At 32.1% G+C, this 19,895-nt stretch overlaps 1 long non-coding RNA gene across 1 annotated transcript; it reads right to left on the reverse strand.

Moving 5' to 3' along the window:
* Positions 1-9,479: 9,479 nt before the first annotated feature.
* Positions 9,480-10,180, reverse strand: LOC134232364 (uncharacterized). The gene is made up of 2 exons (XR_009984761.1): positions 9,724-10,180; positions 9,480-9,521 (listed from the first exon to the last, which is right to left on the reverse strand). It is a non-coding gene; the product is annotated as an uncharacterized LOC134232364 (long non-coding RNA).
* Positions 10,181-19,895: the final 9,715 nt, after the last annotated feature.

Consider the following 19,895-nt stretch of genomic DNA (forward strand, 5'->3'; position numbering starts at 1 on the left):
TTATCAGTTCTCATACAAAGAGAAAATGTTATTTCAAACAGACGCAAACTACACACGGTCGTCCGGCCACAACATAAACAAGGTATAGCGGTCAGTGAGAAAGATAATAGGTGTCATGACTGTGTACCCCGAGTTAATTACTTTGCTTTGATTTTCTTTCAGAATCGTGTTAGGGTTTTGAAAATCGATTTTTTTTTCAATAAAATCAATGTATCAAAAATCAAATTGACAGATTAATATTGTGCATAATGAGACGATTATTTTGATATCCATCATGTACTTAAAATAATAAAAGTCGTTTTAATACGCTAATAAAATACTTTGTGGCATATCTACGGATGCAAGTGTTTATATAAAATAAAACTAAAGAAACACAGACTCTTAACTAAAATACATAAATTAAATCGGTCATTGTGTCAAATTATCTTCAAGCATATACTTATAATAGTTAAATCAACTAAAACCACGGTAAGAAGTCTCCACTTGGGGAGCGGATCGTACATTTTGGCCTAGCTGCAGATCTGTAGCTCTCCGAAAAATATATATATATATATATATATATATATATATATATATATATATATATATATATATATATATATATATATTTAATTTGATGATCCTTAACTGTTTTGTCCAGTATATATATATATATATATATATATATATATATATATATATATATATATATATATATATATATATATATATATATATATATATATATATATATATATATGGACAAAAAATTTAAGGATCATCAAATTAAATATGTTTTATAAATACAGTATCATAGAAAACAGAATGCAGTTTTAATTTTAGTATCATATTATATATTTAAAAAGTGAAAATTAAACATTGGATGTGATAATTTCGTTTGAACACACGGTACGAATTGTTCATTAAGGTCACTTTAGAATTTGGCATGTTGGGGGGTAGACGTGAAAATGAGATTTTTTTCCGAAGAGTTAAATTACGTCACTAAAGTGATTGCCAGTATTTTGTATGACCTCCCCGCAAGGCCCTGTAGAGCAGACACATGATGCCCGTCAGCCGTCCAAGGCTAGTCTGAGGGATCTGTGGCTATTCCTCCTGCAATGCTGTCTGAAGCTCCCGTCGATTTTGGGGAAGTGTAAGACGAACTGAAATTCGTTGCTAAAGAATGTTCCAGGCATGTTCAATTAACTTCAGGTCTAGAAAACGACTTGGCGGGTTCATACGCAGAGTTGTTTCATTTTCCATATACTCGTTTACGATTTGGACTCTAATAGGTCGAGCATTATCGTCCATTAAGATGAAATCCTCTCCCAGAGTACACGCAATACGTCTAACAATAGTATGAAGAATATCATTTCGGTATTTTAAACCTGTCAGGTTGCCTTCCAAAATGTGCAGATCAGTTCTGCAGTCAATACGTATGCCTGCCCAAATCATCACCAAACCTCCATTTACTCTGTATTGCTCAGAAATGACACTATCAGCATATCTTTCCCCATTTGCAATCCAAACAAGTCTTCTGACATCATGGATGTCAAAACAAAATCGTGACTCGTCTGAGAAGAGAACAAAACACCACTGACATTATTGCCAAATGTTTGTGTTCTGTTACCCACTGTAGTCGATTTCTGCGGCACTCTAATTTTAATACAGGACGTGCGGCTGGTCGGCAAGCTTTGAGATTTGCTTCCTGAAGTCTGTTTCAAACTGTTTGAGTAGAAATTCGTCTGTCCGTTGCTCTCTGATGCCCAGTTTTAAGCTTAAGAGCACTTTGGAAGCGGTGCGTCTCAGCAAAATTGGCCAAATAACGATCCTCATGGACTGCCGTACACCTTGAACGTCCCGATTTTAGCTTTTTTTGGACAATTTTCTGCCTGCAAATATCGGTCCATAACCGTTAATTCCGCTTTTGGAAAGATAAAGTCTCTCTGCAACGTGACGTTGCGTTTTGCCAGGTTCCAGCATCCATAATGCCATGGAGTGTTCGTCCATACTCATTTGCCTCCTAATAGCATCTTATCACCAGTTCTGGCCAGATATACTGAAATATTTTTATGTTCACTAAAGAAAACCCTTATTGATAATTTTATGCTTCCATTGTTCCACTTACTTTTTTAACGCCACGTACTTTCTTGACCAATATGTCCCAAAACCCAAAAAACACGTGTGACTTAAGTGTTGAATCATGTCAATGACATGTTTTTAAAACTACTTAAGCCTTCTTGTCACATAAATTCATGGGTATGAAAAAATATTCTTGTGTAAAAATATGATCCCTAACTTATTATGCCCAGTATATAAACTAGGGGGTATCAAAAAGTTTCGTGGACTGGCGCCATAAAATTAAAACCGCTTTAGGTACATCGATGAATTTTGATGAATTTTGAAGCATCTGGTAAGCATCGCCTTTTCTATCTATAGAATAAACCGCAAATCATAAATTTCATTTTTAAATAGATTAGTAATGTTTTTGTAAGCTATGGTATATCCAGTCGGCGCAACCTCGAATACGACGTCTTTTCGACCGAAGTATAACTGAGAAAAACTCTTTTGATATGAATATTTAATATCCAAAAGTCCCGTTAATTTAGGTATATGTTGGGACACTATTGTTCCATGAATTATGGAATTTTAACCTCATTCTGGAAATTCTATGAAAATTTATTGTAAATTTGACATGGAGTGTCCAAACAAATAGGACCTTGAAAATGACTTCAAAAGGGGGAGGGGTTTCATTTTCCAACATTCTTTAAAGTTTTGACCCTGAAAAAAGTTGTATAGACCTAAGAAATGTTTAAACTGGTTATGGAGAAATTAAATGCATCCAGAGTACTTGTTTTTTTTTAAATGGCAAATGAGATTCATAGAGAAAAGGGATACACAGTTAATGTCGATATGCAGTCAAGGTGTGAAAGATCAATCACATCAAAAAATGACGTTGATAATATGTTGTAGATATTAAACTCCCAAAAGCAAAATATGCTGACACAACCGAGCGAGTATCCCAATGTATAAATTCATTTGCAATATTATTTATGCCTTGAAAGCTGGTGTTCCTGATATTGTAAAGTCATATAAACAAGACGGGTTTAAGTCCTTACTCAACTCCAGGGAATCTCATCAAATTAAGTGTATGAGGTAGAAGAAGCGGACATTGAAAAACAATGAGGTTGTCGGACGTCATGAAACTAAATGGCGACGGCACCGGGTAATCATATAATGTCGTTTTTATTTCATCATATTTAAGCAAAAAATGAACGAGTCAAGCTAAAATTTTCAACATTTCTTTATTTTTTGTTGTTTTATGTCCCTTATAAATTTTGAAAGTACAGACTACATAGTACTAATTTTATAGCCTCAGTCCACGAACTTTTTGATAACCCCTCGTATACTAGACAAAATTGCTAACGCGCCACTCATTAATTCTTATTTGTGAATTGAACATTTGCCAGAGCAGTACTAGTGCATGTATATAATATGCCATTATTTCCAAAACAGTGGGATTGACAATTGTCTTGGTATCATGAAAAGACCCTTGAATGACCTTTTTGTCCGAAAACCATTTTCCAGTTGTGCACTGCGTACCATTTTTGCCAAGTTATGAAATTCTTGATCACCTCAGGTGATCTTTGAGGTAGCCACAGAAGTAGTCCCCCAGTTACAAATCAAATAACAAGATATCATTGACTTTCATATCGCCTAATAATCATCCTGTGCCTCATCCAGTGTCCATACCAAATCCACTCAACTTCCGGTTGACCAAGTTTTGTGGTACAATTTTTAACTTATTGTATGCTGCTAACTTAATGCCGTGGTTATCTATAGTAAACATTTTTATGTTTTTTAATCTATTTGCAACACTTTTTCATGGGTGGAATTCATCAGCTTTTTATTGTTTTCATTTTTTAGGTTTCTCTAAAGGAACCCCCGGCAGACGCAATACTGTCTGCTTTAGCCAAACGCCGAACACGTTGCGACATTTTTCAGAATTTTTAATTAGTTCAAATGTAAAGAACACAATTACAAAGTAAAAATAGAAAAAAAAGCATTCTTCGAAAATGGAATAAACTCGATTTTAATTTTTTTCGATGAATTGTTCACACTTCAGTAAATATTATAGCTATCTATAAGTTTTGACATTAATATGACATATTTTTTATTAAAGTAACATATTTATATATCAAATACATCATAAGCAGGTTTTTAAAAGTAAAATGTCAATTCTCTTAGGTGGTGCGTTAGCAATTTTGTCTAGTGTATGTACATTTGTAATTGTTTCCCCATCTGATGCTGATCATCGTTTTTAAAAAGTTGGTGTTTGAGTTGATATTTTAATAATTATATCTGCAAAGTGAAAAGACAGGAACATAATATGCATGCATCTTTCATGCGGCTTATGCTACCTACAATATCAAAGACCAACTAGATAGAATTCTGAGAAAAATCGTCAAGAGAACTTGTACTTATGAATCAATTAATCGATTCAGTTTGATTTGTTTATGTAAACATTAGTAATAGTACATTTTAATTATTTTGATGGATTAAATTGTCTCGTGTTCTGGCATTTGTGCATACATGGACATAATAACATCTATCATCACAAACAATTTAAATTTTGTTTTCTTTATCAAATTGCATGGTTAATGGAGAACTCATCCGTACGTACCTTTGCCTTGAGGGCCATGGCGCTCGTGCATTAATAATGTATTTTGTTTGCAAGAATAACCTTTTTCTCAAAATGTTGTCATTTTGATGAATTGCTGATAAGACAAATACATACGGGAAAAAATATACCTGATTATGTTGTGATTAAAATATATTTTGTTGTCCAATGATGGTAAACAGATTCAATAAATTAATTTATCTAAATATTCTTGTTAATGAAATACATGTATATATGACTAAATAAATCTTATATGATAGCCAACTGGTAAAATATCATTTTGATGAATTAAAAACATGGGGAAAAAATTAAAAAATTGAAAAGGTGGGTCAAAGGACCTGCAAAAATAGTCTTTTCTTGTTTCAAAAAAATTAAGTGTACATGCTTCAAGTCTTAATATATTTGAACATTCGGAAGATAACTTATAGTTAACACAGAGTGGCATAAAAAATAAAATAATATCATTATCCCCATTTTAGATATGTAATTCAAAGAGTACGCCCTTATATTTTAATTCTACCTAAAAGTTTAACAAAAATCAAAATACATACTATGGAATATATTTAATTTATAAAATCCCTGCAAATAAATGGTAAGAAACACATTAACTTCTTTCTTTTACCATTAATAAGGATGTAAAGATAACGCTGTTTCAAAAACTCTAAATTTTTATTACTTTGAAAACGTGATATATCTCACTTTTAATTTAGAAGTACTTTTTGAAATATTCTATCTGGAGATTGCGAAAACAAATTCGAAATCATTAAAAAGTTCATCAGCGTTTCCTATCGTGTCTGTTGAATATCTAAACACATTAATATTGGTAGTAAACTTTCAGATAAAGTGCCCTTAGCTATTCGGGAGTCTTAATTTCCTCGGCTTGATCAAATGACAACCTGTGGAGGCAAACATTATATACAGAGAACTTATTTTGGTATATAGCTCTTCTCGCATCATTTGGAAACATAATTGCATTCATATGCAGCACATATACGATTAATAATAGGTCTCTTTCCTACTTAGTTTTTTCAGTAATTTGAGTGTTGCAGACTTTTTCATGGGGGTGTATCTATATATCATTGCTATAATGAATTTAGTGTATACAAGGAACTATGGATTAAATGACTATTCATGGCGACATAGTAATCTTTTTACCATTGCCGGGGTCTTAGCAACAATTTCTAGTAAGGCATCGGCCTATTAATAACTGTTGATAGAGTCATCTCTATAAAATATCCTTTTATCCAAAGACAGAGAGGTTTCACCTTTGGATCATCACTATTGACTTGGGTCATTGCACTTTCTGTATCTGTTTTACCTATTTTGTTGGAAGAATATCATTCTTCGGAGATTATTATGCACAGTCTCCCATTTGTCTATCTCTACCGTTATCAGTCTATAGGCAAACTGGCTGGCAATATTCTATGGTCATTTTTGTTGGTTTTAATTTCATAATTTTTCTGGCTATTGCTGTTGGTCAAATAGTGATTCTCTCAGAAGTCATGAAATCCAGCAGTGTGTGTAACTTTTCAAATTTCCGCCGTAGAAAGGTAGCTTTAGTCAAGTCTATTGTTGCCGTCGTTCTAACTGATCTACTTTGCTGGATACCTATAGCAATCATTGGTAAGTTATAATATAGTATTTCACTGTTAACCGATAAAAGTATCCTATTTCTATCAAAAAATTTATCATTTTCAAATGGTTGCATAAAGGAATATATCCCATGTTTACCCCTTTATCTCGCGGATATAACTTATAAGATATCGTTTTCATATCCCACACTTAACTGCAGTTATGACGTCACAATGTTTTATCCCCTCGCCAAGGCTTGGGGATGAGAATCACACAACGAGTTGAATAAAAATCATATCAAACTACAAACCATGGGAAATACTATATGTAATATACAGTAGCACATAAAACATAAGAAGTTCGCAATTGTTCTTTTTCAATACTTTATTTATATGACTGTTTCCTTTGAGCAACTTTCATCTATTTCAGATTGATTATCATTATAACCACAGCTTGAAAAGCGGGAGGGTAAATAGTAATCGGAATGTCTGTCCGTTCCTTCTGTCCGTCTAGCTGTACATTCGTCAGTCCCTCCTCCCGTCTGTCCGTCCGTCTTTTACTTTTTGGGGTACCTATCTTTTATTTGCTACTGAATGAAATTTGATAAGACTTTCCGATCGAGAACTTTTTTTACAGAATGCCATTGTGACCTTTAGTATAATTTTTTATCCGACATATATTTTGGGTTTCCCATAGCAAAGAAATCATGGACACTGCTATTATAATCATATAGAAGGCATTATCTTCAACTTTTCATAATTGACTCTTGCATTTTAATTTTATCTCGCAATATTTTCTACTCTTACTGGACAAAAATATAGGTATAAATGCATAATATTTAATTTTCATTAGTTTAAATTAGAAAAATGACAGAGGAAATTTTTATTGAAATATATGAGGAGTGTATTGCAAAGTCTAATTGCTAATGTATATTTACATGTGTAGTATCATTATCCAACACATTTCATTATTTGAAAAGCGTTGATATCTTATTGATGAAGTAAATATTGTTCAAAGTATAAATTATTCAAGCATTGTTTAATAAAAACCAAGTCACATAAAAACGCCATTGAACATTTTGTTTCAAATCAATTATAAGATTACAAACATAGGTCAAAGAGATAAAATATTTGGCGTTTTAATGATCTTGGAGTAAAAAATATCCTGAGACATTCTTAGAGATGTTAAATAAGAATTAATAAAATTTTATTGTCATCTTTTGCAAATTTTCTTATAGAAACCCATGCAATGTGCAAAGGAGTTAAAATAAATATAAAAAATCTACATTATGTTTTCTTATTTTAGCTTACGCCAAAATCATTTTCAATGACTGGGGGAAGCCAATATGAGATTTGACATATATGACAGATTTATAAAGGAATAAATTAGAAGAAATACAGCGTACTATCGTTTCAAAATTAGAAAACCAATTCTAAACAATTTTGAAATACATACGTGCGTAAATACATGTAATATTGGTTCAAAGTTGATTAGTATCCTATGAGAAAGATAGATGATCTGATTAACTCGGTGCACAGGTGAATCAGGGCTGTTACTGATGCGCAAGGGTGATCATGAGAATTTTTATTTTAATTTTGGATATCGACATAACAATTTCAATAATTCATAAATTATTAGTCAAAGTCAAACATATTTGAACTTATAGTTTTAATATAAATTCAAAAGTTCAATATGTGTTTCTTTTTCCTTTTAGTATATGTAAAATATATAAATTGCATATGAAAATTTTATTCTAAGATTATTTGAATTTTAGTTGAATTTTACAGGAATGCCTACGTTTTATGGCATCGATGTATCACAAGAGGTGTATGCCTGGATAATTGTATTGGTTCTTCCAGTTAACTCTGCTCTCAACCCGATATTGTATACACTGTCGTCTCTTATACGAGACAAACGACGTAGCAAGGTATTTAAAACAGAGCGTAATAGTTCCAGGGCCTGTTTAATATGTACAAGTAAATACTAGTATTACTTCTTTTTTCATTTTTTTTAAAAACATTAATGCGCATACGTTTGTACCTATTTATTTAACAGCTGTTTTTTATTTGAAAAAAAAAATCTTTGACTTTTGATTTGAAAAAAAATCACAGAATTATTATAACTTTTAAAACAATTAATTTATGCATAAAGAACAGATTATACAAACTAAATTCATAAGTTGATAAATATTTTAGAACTCTTTGTGTTAACTTGGGTTAAATTGGGTTTTTTAAAAAAAACTGTTGATAAATTGTTAACATTCTACAAAACTCTATTTAATTCTAAGCTTCCTTTCTTCTTCCATACACAGGTACTTGTGGACAGGCCCCCCCCCCCCCCCCCCAATTATACACCCCTGGTCAAAATGTTGTTTTGGTCATGAATTATGTTTCTAGTACTTATTTACAACATATTCCCTATGAAAGATCCATAAATTAACATAGATTTAACGATTAACTAAAAAAGTCATACCCTGGTATTATAAAATAGAGAAGATAAGTCACTTCGGTTTGTTAAATCGGACCCCTCTTGAATATCGGGCCTAAAATATCATTTACCTACTACTATCACCAAAATGTGTAATGAAATTTTGTTTTGGGAGATAATTTTGTCTTTAATCGTGCCAATTAATTGCCCACACATTCCCCAATTATCCGAGTATTCGGCGTCAAAAATTTGGAAATCTCATACCAGAAATTACGGAAGTGATCCAAAAACGACACCTAGCGGGTAACATTCGAGTTCCAAGTGTCATAGAATAAAGGGAAAAGTCAGAGGACTACGAAAAAGTTCGGGAAAATTTTGATAAAAGAAGTCGAAATCGATTTTTTGATTCGGTACAATTCCTCGATATATAGACCTTAGAGAAAGCATATCGACCTCGTACATCGTGCTCGGTTAATATAAGGTCTATATATCGAGGGATTGACCTCATCAAAAGGCTATAAGTGTATAATGATACTAAATCTCTTTTTATATAAAATATGAAAGAAATTCAACCGCACATTTTATGCCAACATGGTTTGAAATATGGCTTATCTGACCCCAATAATAAAGTTATGTAATCACTGTTGCTTATAATTCGGTAAGTTATATTGAAATAGTAAAGAAGAAAAGTCACATTGGTCCTTTTTTGGACCTGTAAATTTTTGAAAATCAGAACAACTCAGTTTTTGTTGAAAATATTGTGATAACCAGATTTGTTCTTTTTATAAGTTTATTAATTATGAATATCAATGATATTACAAATTATGATAATGGTAATGATATTGGCAGTAATGACAGTGTGCTGTACAAATGAAAAATAAGAAAAACATGACATTACTTACAAATGTAAATTCACATGAATATAATGATGCATTACTAAAAAAATGAATAAAAATAATTTTACAAAATATGACAGACATTTGACCTTTCCATTATATAAAGATTTATAACATATTACACTCATAATAGACTCATGAATAAATATGCTTTCAAATAAATCTTACCCCAACTAGGGCCTCAATGCATAAACTCAGGTCAAGGTCACCGTCGACCACAGTGATACTGTATAACCTATTGTAACCAAAAATCAATATACCTATGTTACCTCTAATTATAGTTGTAAACAATAGCAAAAGTATATCTCGTAAAATAAATTTAAACTTCTTCATAACAAAAGTCTATTAAACATCACTAGAAATAAAATGAATAGCCAATATGATATGGAACGTTTATCAACAAAACATGCTGAACTTATTCTATTAAAATAAATATTTTCAGACTTTACAAATATTAAAATAACCCTACCAAAACATACTTTACTATTATGAGCAAAGCTATATTAACAAAAATGTAAACTTACAGTTGGTACACCTAGCTATAGCGATAATTCAGCTTCAACAACACACAGCCTTCATAGCGCGAAACATTTCGTGCAAAATCATAAACTATGAAGTCACGTGTTCACAGGAAGTGATGTTGAAATTATCAAAATATTAAACAATACATTTAAATAAAAACTTATGTGTATTTTCCATCATTATTTGAAAAATGACAATGACAAAAATTATTTTAAATGAAAATCTTAAATACTTTAGCTGAACAGAATTTCTGTTACTAAAAATAGATGTGGAAATTACCCTCAATGACAAGCAGTGTATGAAAACAAAGAGAGATAACTCTATTGTAAAAATCACCACAACACAATATATTAAATTTCACTTGGTTCCTTGGTGACATCATTTATCAAATAAAAATGACATAATTTTGTCTCTTGGCTATGTATGTCTATATGTTAAAGATGCTCAAGTTCACCCCTTTTTTTAAAAAAAATCAAGAACATTGCAGTTTCACATCGTCTGAGTTTCCAAACTTTGACTCTCAGACGATTTCTTTATGAACTGAAAGCACTAAGTCTCTACTTTATTTTAATGTTTGAAATGGGACGTTAGGACTTGGTCAGTTAATTGGTATTTTGACGTGGCCATTTTATGGAGTTTGTGACCCTACCTCTTTAAGATGCCATTAAACAAAAAAAAAAAAACGAACGAACGAACACACAGAAAAACGCTGCTTCTCTGCCGAATTCGCAAAACCATTGTTATGTAAGATTTATCATATTTTGAAAAATTATGTATCTAATATCAATTGATTTCATAATATCACTAAAATGGAAAAAGTCTCTCAGCCACATTTTTTTATGAAAAATGAGTTCCTATAGGTTTGAAGCAACATTTATGATATTTTACTTTTTTTATCTTGAAATATGGGTTATCGTCGCCATAATAGGTTTTTTTTTACTCTGTCTTTGTATATTTTAGGTTATATGATTCAAAATGGCTACAAAAGAAAACAAAAGATATTTTAAAAGATCTACATATGAGCTACATATGAAAGATACATGTATTACTTATACTTATAGGTGAGAGAGATAAATGCACAGAGAGAAAAGGACTCATCTATACAAGAAAGAGATCGTCTAAAATGTCGATTGAATTCCATAATAGTAAGTCTCTCTCTCTCTCTCTCTCTCTCTCTCTCTCTCTCTCTCTCTCTCTCTCTCTCTCTCTCTCTCTCTCTCTCTCGTGCCCTTTTGATATATTTTATACAAATAATAATGTAGGTAAATTGATTTTTTTTGCTTGGCTTTTCATTTCATTCATTTTTCAAGCCGCTTATATAGGGGTGAAATGTTGCCAACTCGGCGTAAAATCACAATAATCAGTCAATTTTTTTCTTTTGTATTGTATGTCTGATAATTTATTTTGAACAAAAGTGAAAATATTAAAAAAAAAAAAATAATGATTTAAATATCTAATGTAGCGGAGTATACCGGTAGCTCTTGATCACCCAACAACAAGAATGCTTATTATTATTGATCTACAAATACAGTATGATTCTGATTTTGAAAAGATACATGTAGATAATAATACGTACTTTAAAATACCAAGTTCATTTTTATCGGAACTTTGCTTACGGTGAAAACAACTCTATTTACAGAGAGAAAAGATGACATTACATGAAGTTGATAATCTTAAATGCCAAATGAAATTGCTGAAGGTATATTAAAATGATTGGATATTTTCATTTGATTTTGATTGTTTGTGTTCTTCTTTTAAAAACATAATTATGTAGTTTGACAAGATCAATCGTGTTCTGATACTCTACAGCTATTTCTTTTTCAAAATCTATCTCAGGAAATTATTACTTTTGGAAACATATTCGTTTGTAGACCATAATATATACATTTCATCATTTCATTATTTGCAATTATAAGTACTGAATTTAAATGCATAACTTATTAAAAAGAAATATTAAAAATCAGTTTTCCCATAAGGTCATACGCAACATAGTTTGAACATTATTGGGTTCTTTCCTGGAGTTGAAGAGTTCCACAAAACGAAGGACCTGCGTGCAATACTTTAAATGTCTATATATGAATTTATACACCTCTTCTTAAAAAATGTGAGAAAAAAATCTGGAATTTATGTTTTGTATTTTTTGTATATTTTTCTTTGAATAATGCAAAAATTTTCATAATTTATAATCTTCCAAAAAAAAAACTCTTGTAATGCAAGTTGAATTTTTGTCTATGAACATCTGATGGCACTATAATCTTAAATTAAGAATATCTTGAAAAAAGATATCAGTAGGTAAGGTACGTTGCGTATGTCCTTAATTGATAAACTTGGTCATTTTTACAGAATCTTACAAAGAACGAAATTATTATGAGGATTTTCAAATTTGAACTTCCATTCACAAATGGTCGATGTATCAACATCTTTTCTTCTTTCGTTCATTGCAGTCAAAGGATTATGATTGAGTTTGTGAGGAAACATGACAGAACACGAGACCCTGAGTCAGCAGATCATACAGCTGTTTTTTTTTTTTATCTACAAAGGCCATTCTAGTGTATAAATATATAAAATGAATGCATCAGAATACAATGACAATGTTGCTTGATTGTTTGATTGTTGTTTTCTATCTATTTCAATGTTATTTAAATCATTTGAATTTTTACTTGATGCATATTAGGGGTTACAATTTTACCTAGAATTCTGGGTCAATAAGCAAGTGATATTTGTGCGTGACCATTCATATTGTCGAATTGTGCGTGGACATATCGTATAAAATACCTGGTCTTGGTAACCCTGTCAATCAAGTGATTAAAGGTCATTCAATGGATGCTGAAACTTAATTGACATTTACTTACTGGTCCCTGCGTATAAGAATTTTAATATATACCTTTAGTATTTGAAGGGATTATTATATGCATTTAAAGAAAATTTACACTTTGCTACATAAAATCTTTTAATTTTCGAATGAAATTTGGATATTAACCAGGCCCAGTCTAATTATTTCTGCCCTAGGAATTTTGCTAAGTTTTCGTTAATTTATTTTTACTGTTATATTTATTGCTTTAAAATTTATAAATCGAATGCTTACCACCCCGATTTCTTTAGGGGCAATCTCAAAAGTTGTCATATTTTACTATTGGACCCTATGGGAATTTGTTGGAAAAGTGCCAAATTATCAGTTTTTTCACATATTTCTTCCTCAGTAAAGGAGATGAAAGTTATTGTAAAGGGTCACTAAATTGTGAAATTTCATAATAGTTGACCATCTAGATTGGTCTGGGTGTTAATAACAAAGTTTTCTTTTTTCGATACCCAATACTCTAAAATTGCCATACTGTAATTTGTAAACCATATTTTTGGGGCCAAAAGTTATTTTGATAAGGATAAGGCTAATAGCTGTTACTAAGGGGCTCTTGAGTATAAAACCCGGAAAATCCCTTCGGGGCCCATGGATTCACACAAATTGGTGATTTATAAAAAAAAAAAATACGCAATTTTGTACGTATTTAGATGACATAAAATTCCTTTATATGCATAAATACACTAAATACATATTGGTGAAGATGAATTATCGGCGCAGATAATCTTTTTGGTACAAAATAGCAATATATAGATTGCTGCTATTTTTCTTCTGATGTTTTGTCATCAGTTTTTAGTAATATATCCATGGACGTCTACGTACATATAAGGGAGTCATATGCCATTCTTCAGTGTCATACTTTGATTACAAAATCGGAAAACAGTGACGTTCTTAGAGCCATTTCAGCGTTTCTCCCAATTATTGTCGTAAAATCACATTTTCACACCAGAAAGCGTTTAAGATAATGTTGATTTTATATTAAAATCATAATATTTTGAAAAGGTGTACTGTCGCACTTATGACTTCGAGAAACAAAAAGTCTGCGCAAAAGTCATGCGCACTCGAATTAGACTCGCCCCGTTCACTTTAATGAGCTAAACAGTATACCTATAAAAGTTGAAATGTTGCACTTTGTGAAGTAATTAAATTTAAGAATAGTTATAAAAGTTTCTAAACTTCGACTTATATTATCCTTTGTTATTCAGATGAGAATTAACAAGCATTTTTTTAGCATTTTTATTGTGGCAAAGCCTTATCAAATTAAAGGTAGTTGGACACATATTTGAAGTGAATATTTTCTGTGTAATATATTTCACGAATTATATACTTTAATACAAGTAGCATTTCACAGAAAATTTAATTTAAAATCTTATTTCATTTAAAAGTTATTTAAACTTCAAATTGTTTGGCGGGTTTGATTGACACGTCCTTGCACTTTCACTAATTTATCTTTATTCTTAATCCTTAAGAAAAGTGGCAATTTTGTTGTTTATTAATGAGAAATATTAAAACTTTAATCAGGAAAAATAAATTTATCCAGAGTAGAAATGTTAGAAAAAAAACTCCTGTACAAGTATCTTCATTCAGTTGTGTACAGAGTTTAGCAAATCGATCACACTCGTGTTATGTGCACAGTTTTTGTAAACAGGGCACGAGTTCTGTTATACAACAACTGCACGGACTGACAATATATTGTGTGTTTGTTTTTGCTTTCTAACATTTCTACTCTGAATTTTCTGGATTATAGTATTAATATTTTTCATTTATACGCCATTGCCACTTATCCTAAGTATGAAGAATAAAATTAAATTTTGTGAAAGTGCAAGGATGTGTCAATCAAACCCGCCAAAAAATTGAAGTTTTAATTGCTTTTAAATGAAATAAGATTTTTAATTGATTTTTGTGTGAAATGCTATTAAAATATATAAGTCGTAATATCATAGAGAAAATATTAACTTCAAATCTGTGTCCAAGTACCTTTAAAGATAAATGTAGATATTTTTCTAATGCAATATAGCGAACATGACACGACCCCCTTTTCACTTAATGTATGGGATCCTGGGAATAAATGAATTAACATTGTTGTTACAAATATCAGGGATTTTTTTAATTAATACATTCACTAACATCTAAAATTATCTTTGTATTGATATTTGAATTTGTAGTATGATATCATAAGGATAATTTAAAATTGTCTAAAAATTCCCATTACTGGTATAGTTTGACAATTGGATATTTTACTGTCTATTAATTCACTTTCTGTGTATCGAGATTAGGAGACAGAAGATAACAAGTAGACAATTGCTATTCCCTAAAGCATCACGCCTTTTCAAAATAAGCCCCTCCCTCAGCTAGAATTTACAATGTACCACCCGGTAAAAAATCTGTGGATTTTCTCTCTACCCATATATATATTTTTTCAAATGTTCCTTTGAAAACCCGATGTGGGACGGATCAGACATAAAAAAAGATCATAACAATTTTTTTATATAAAGCAGATTGATAAGGGACTTTATCCCATGTTTACCCCTTTACCCTGTTGATATAGCGCATGTCGTTTTCGTATCCCACAATTGTGACATCACAATGGATTTTGCGTTAGCATAATGAAGTAAGACAAAGTGGAGTCCTATATAAAAACAGTGTAAAACATTGATTGTGGTGTACAAAACAAAAGTTAAAACAATATGGGATAAAAATAATCTCACATAATTTGTAAAATTGATGTGAGATATGTGAGATCCTATATATACCATGGTAAGTTTACATCTATTTTATCTAAATTCACAGATCTTAACATTGAATCTCATTGGCTAGTTAGAGATAGGTTCGATGACACATCCCTCAGATATACGTATTGTATCTCTTGGTATTAAATAAAAAATAATTCATATTTGTAATTCTTTTTTGATTTTAACATTACTTTCAAAATGTTTTTAAATATAAGTACGTCAGAAATGGTGATATAGGTCATCCAGAAGATTACCCATAAGGGTTATATAAGAAATTATATGATCCTGTGGTATCTTGTCCAAATGCCTGGTAAGGTACCGTAACTTTTTGTGAGGAATCTTGTTCAAGTACCTAGATTTCAATGATAAATTCTTAAGAAAATATATATATTTTTAGGAACGTATCGTCTGACCTTAAGGAATATTAATGTATCTGTCTTTTGTCTGAAGAAAACTGAATACTTTGATTTGTTGTCATCTTGATCCATTGCGTTTCATTTATCGCAAAGAGTCCTAATCGATCAAATGAAATAAGCATTGATCAGTTTTGTTGAAAGTCCTTTTACAATACACTCAATAACAATATATAATATACCTTTATCCTGCACTTCGTCTTGCATTGACCTAATAAATGTAACCAAACAAAGCAAAGATATATCATGCTCTTAAAAGTATCGTGTGCTACTCCCACGTTCTTTGAGCATTGTGACGACATATTTGCCTAAATAGGTTATACAGCTCATTTGTAAAAATATGGTTCAGGATAAACAAAATACTTTGAAATCTTTAAAAACCCAGGAACATTTTAAGCAAAGCAAACACGTACTTCTAACTTTGACAGGGGGATCAGTTACCTCAGAGGAGTAATTATCCCTTGTCAACCAGTAACATTCACAGTGTTTTCTTTGACAAGAATAAAACATAGATAATGTGTAAAAAATTGCCTAACAATTAATATAAAGCGTAAATGCATCGACATTATAAAAGACTGGTGATACTTTTGTTTTATTCTCGAGTTTGTGATAAGATTGACTAATTCTAGAAAATGTTTGACCTTAATCCTGCTCTTGCGTATCCAGGAGACAGGATGAAAATGACATATTGCTATATAACTATGGGAAGTAATTATCTTAAGCAATTTTAGAAATTTAATGTCAGGTATATTAAGCTTCCTGCAGCAATAGTAATGAGCAGTATTTGTGTCCGTAACATTCTGAATGTGGATGGCTTTTCAGGTTTTTATATCATATTTTGATGTTATGGTTAGTGCCCTGTGTAGAACATGGAAATTGGCGGCGTTGAAGTTCTACACTGGTCTTGAATCTTCAACCTGCAGTATATCTAGAAAGTCGAGTCAAAGAATTGGGCATTGTTTTCCATTTTTAGCTCACCTGAGCCGAAGGCTCAAGTGAGCTTTTCTGAACACATTTTGTCCGTAGTCCGTCCCTCCGTCTATCTAGCTGTCCGTCTGTCTGTAATTTTTTCACATTTTTAACTTCTTCTGAAGAAACACTGAGCCAATTTTAACCAAACTTAGTACAAAGCATCCTTGGGGTGGGGAGTTTAAAATGTTAAAATAAAGGGTCAGGTCCCCTTCCAAGGGGAGATAATCAAGACAAAATAGGGTGGAATCATTAAAAAATTTTCCCAAGATTCACTTGGCCAGGAAAGCTGAAACTTATGTGGAAGCATTCTGGGGGTAGTGTAGAATTTAAATTGTTAAAATCATGACCCCCGGGGGTAGGGCGGGGCCACAATAGGAAATCCAAGTTTTGCATAGACATATATAGGGAAAATATTTAAAAATCGTCTTCTCAAGAACCATTGGGCCAGTAAAGCTGAAAATAATATGGAATCATCCTGGGTAAGTGTAGATTCTAAATTATAAAAATCATGACCCCCGGGGGTAGGGCGGGGCCACAATAGGAAATCCAAGTTTTACATAGAGATATATAGGAAAAATATTTAAAAATCTTCTTCTCAAGAACCATTGGGCTATAAAAGCTGAAATTAATACAAAAGTATCTTGGGGTAGTGAAGAATCTAAATTGTAAAAATCATGACTCCCGTGGAGTAGGGCGGGGCAACAATAGGAAATCCAAGTTTTACATAGAGATATATAGGGAAAATATTTCAAAATCTTCTTCTCAAGAACCATTGGGCCAGTAAAGCTGTAAATAATATGGAAGCATCCTGGGTAAATGTAGATTCTAAATTATAAAAATCATGACCCCCGGGGGTAGGGCCGGACAACAATAGGAAATCCAAATTTTAGAAACTTATATAGGAAAAGTCTTTAAAAATCGTCTTCTCAAGAACAATTTTGCCATAAAAGCTGAAATTAATACAAAAGTATCTTGGGGTAGTGAAGAATTTAAATTGTAAAAATCATGGCGCCGGGGGTAGGGCGGGGCCACAATAGGAAATCCAAGTTTTACATAGAAATATATAGGAAAAATATTTAAAAATCTTCTTCTCAAGAATAATTTGGCCATAAAAGCTGAAATTAATATGGAATTATCTTTGGGTAGTGAAAAATTTGAATTGTAAAAATCATGACCCCCGGGGGTAGGGCGGGGCCACAATAGGAAATCCAAGTTTTGCAAAGAAATATATAGGAAAAATATTTAAAAATCTTCTTCTCAAGAACCACTGGGCCAGTAAAGCTGAAACTTATGCGGAAGCATCCTGGAGTAGTGTAGATTTGAAATTGTTCAAATCATGACCCACGGGGGTAGGCTGGGGCCACAATAGGAAGCATCCTGGGTACATGTAAGTGTAGATTCTAAATTATAAAAATCATGACCCCCGGGGGTTGGGCGGGGCCACAATAGGAAATCCAAGTTTTACATAGAAATATATAGGGAAAATATTTCAAAATCGTCTTCCCAAGAACAATTGGGCCATAAAAGCTGATATTAACACAAAAGTATGTTGGGGTAGTGAAGAATCTAAATTGTAAAAATCATGACCCCCGGGAGTAGGGCGGGGCCACAATAGGAAATCCAAGTTTTACATAGAGATATATAGGAAAAATCTTCTTCTAAAGAACCATTGGGCCAGAAAAGCTGAAACTTATGTGAAAGCATCTTGGGGTAGTGTAGAATTTTAATTGTTAAAATCCTGATCCACGGGGGTAGGGCGGGGAAACAATAGGAAATCCAAGTTTTACATAGAGATATATAGGGAAAATATTTCAAAATCTTCTTCTCAAGAACCATTGGGCCAGTAAAGCTGTAAATAATATGGAAGCATCCTGGGTAAATGTAGATTCTAAATTATAAAAATCATGACCCCCGGGGGTAGGGCCGGACAACAATAGGAAATCCAAATTTTAGAAACTTATATAGGAAAAGTCTTTAAAAATCGTCTTCTCAAGAACAATTTTGCCATAAAAGCTGAAATTAATACAAAAGTATCTTGGGGTAGTGAAGAATTTAAATTGTAAAAATCATGGCGCCGTGGGTAGGGCGGGGCCACAATAGGAAGTCCAAGTTTTACATAGAAATATATAGGAAAAATATTTAAAAATCTTCTTCTCAAGAATAATTTGGCCATAAAAGCTGAAATTAATATGGAATTATCTTTGGGTAGTGAAAAATTTAAATTGTAAAAATCATGACCCCCGGGGGTAGGGCGGGGCCACAATAGGAAATCCAAGTTTTGCAAAGAAATATATAGGAAAAATATTTAAAAATCTTCTTCTCAAGAACCACTGGGCCAGTAAAGCTGAAACTTATGCGGAAGCATCCTGGAGTAGTGTAGATTTGAAATTGTTCAAATCATGACCCACGGGGGTAGGCTGGGGCCACAATAGGAAGCATCCTGGGTACATGTAAGTGTAGATTCTAAATTATAAAAATCATGACCCCCGGGGGTTGGGCGGGGCCACAATAGGAAATCCAAGTTTTACATAGAAATATATAGGGAAAATATTTCAAAATCGTCTTCCCAAGAACAATTGGGCCATAAAAGCTGATATTAACACAAAAGTATGTTGGGGTAGTGAAGAATCTAAATTGTAAAAATCATGACCCCCGGGAGTAGGGCGGGGCCACAATAGGAAATCCAAGTTTTACATAGAGATATATAGGAAAAATCTTCTTCTAAAGAACCATTGGGCCAGAAAAGCTGAAACTTATGTGAAAGCATCTTGGGGTAGTGTAGAATTTTAATTGTTAAAATCCTGATCCACGGGGGTAGGGCGGGGAAACAATAGAAAATCCAAG

Source organism: Saccostrea cucullata, unplaced genomic scaffold (genome assembly GCF_032062105.1).
Source record: "Saccostrea cucullata isolate Sc308-1 unplaced genomic scaffold, CSIRO_AGI_Scuc_v1 ctg938, whole genome shotgun sequence".
NCBI classification, from domain to species: domain Eukaryota; kingdom Metazoa; phylum Mollusca; class Bivalvia; order Ostreida; family Ostreidae; genus Saccostrea; species Saccostrea cuccullata.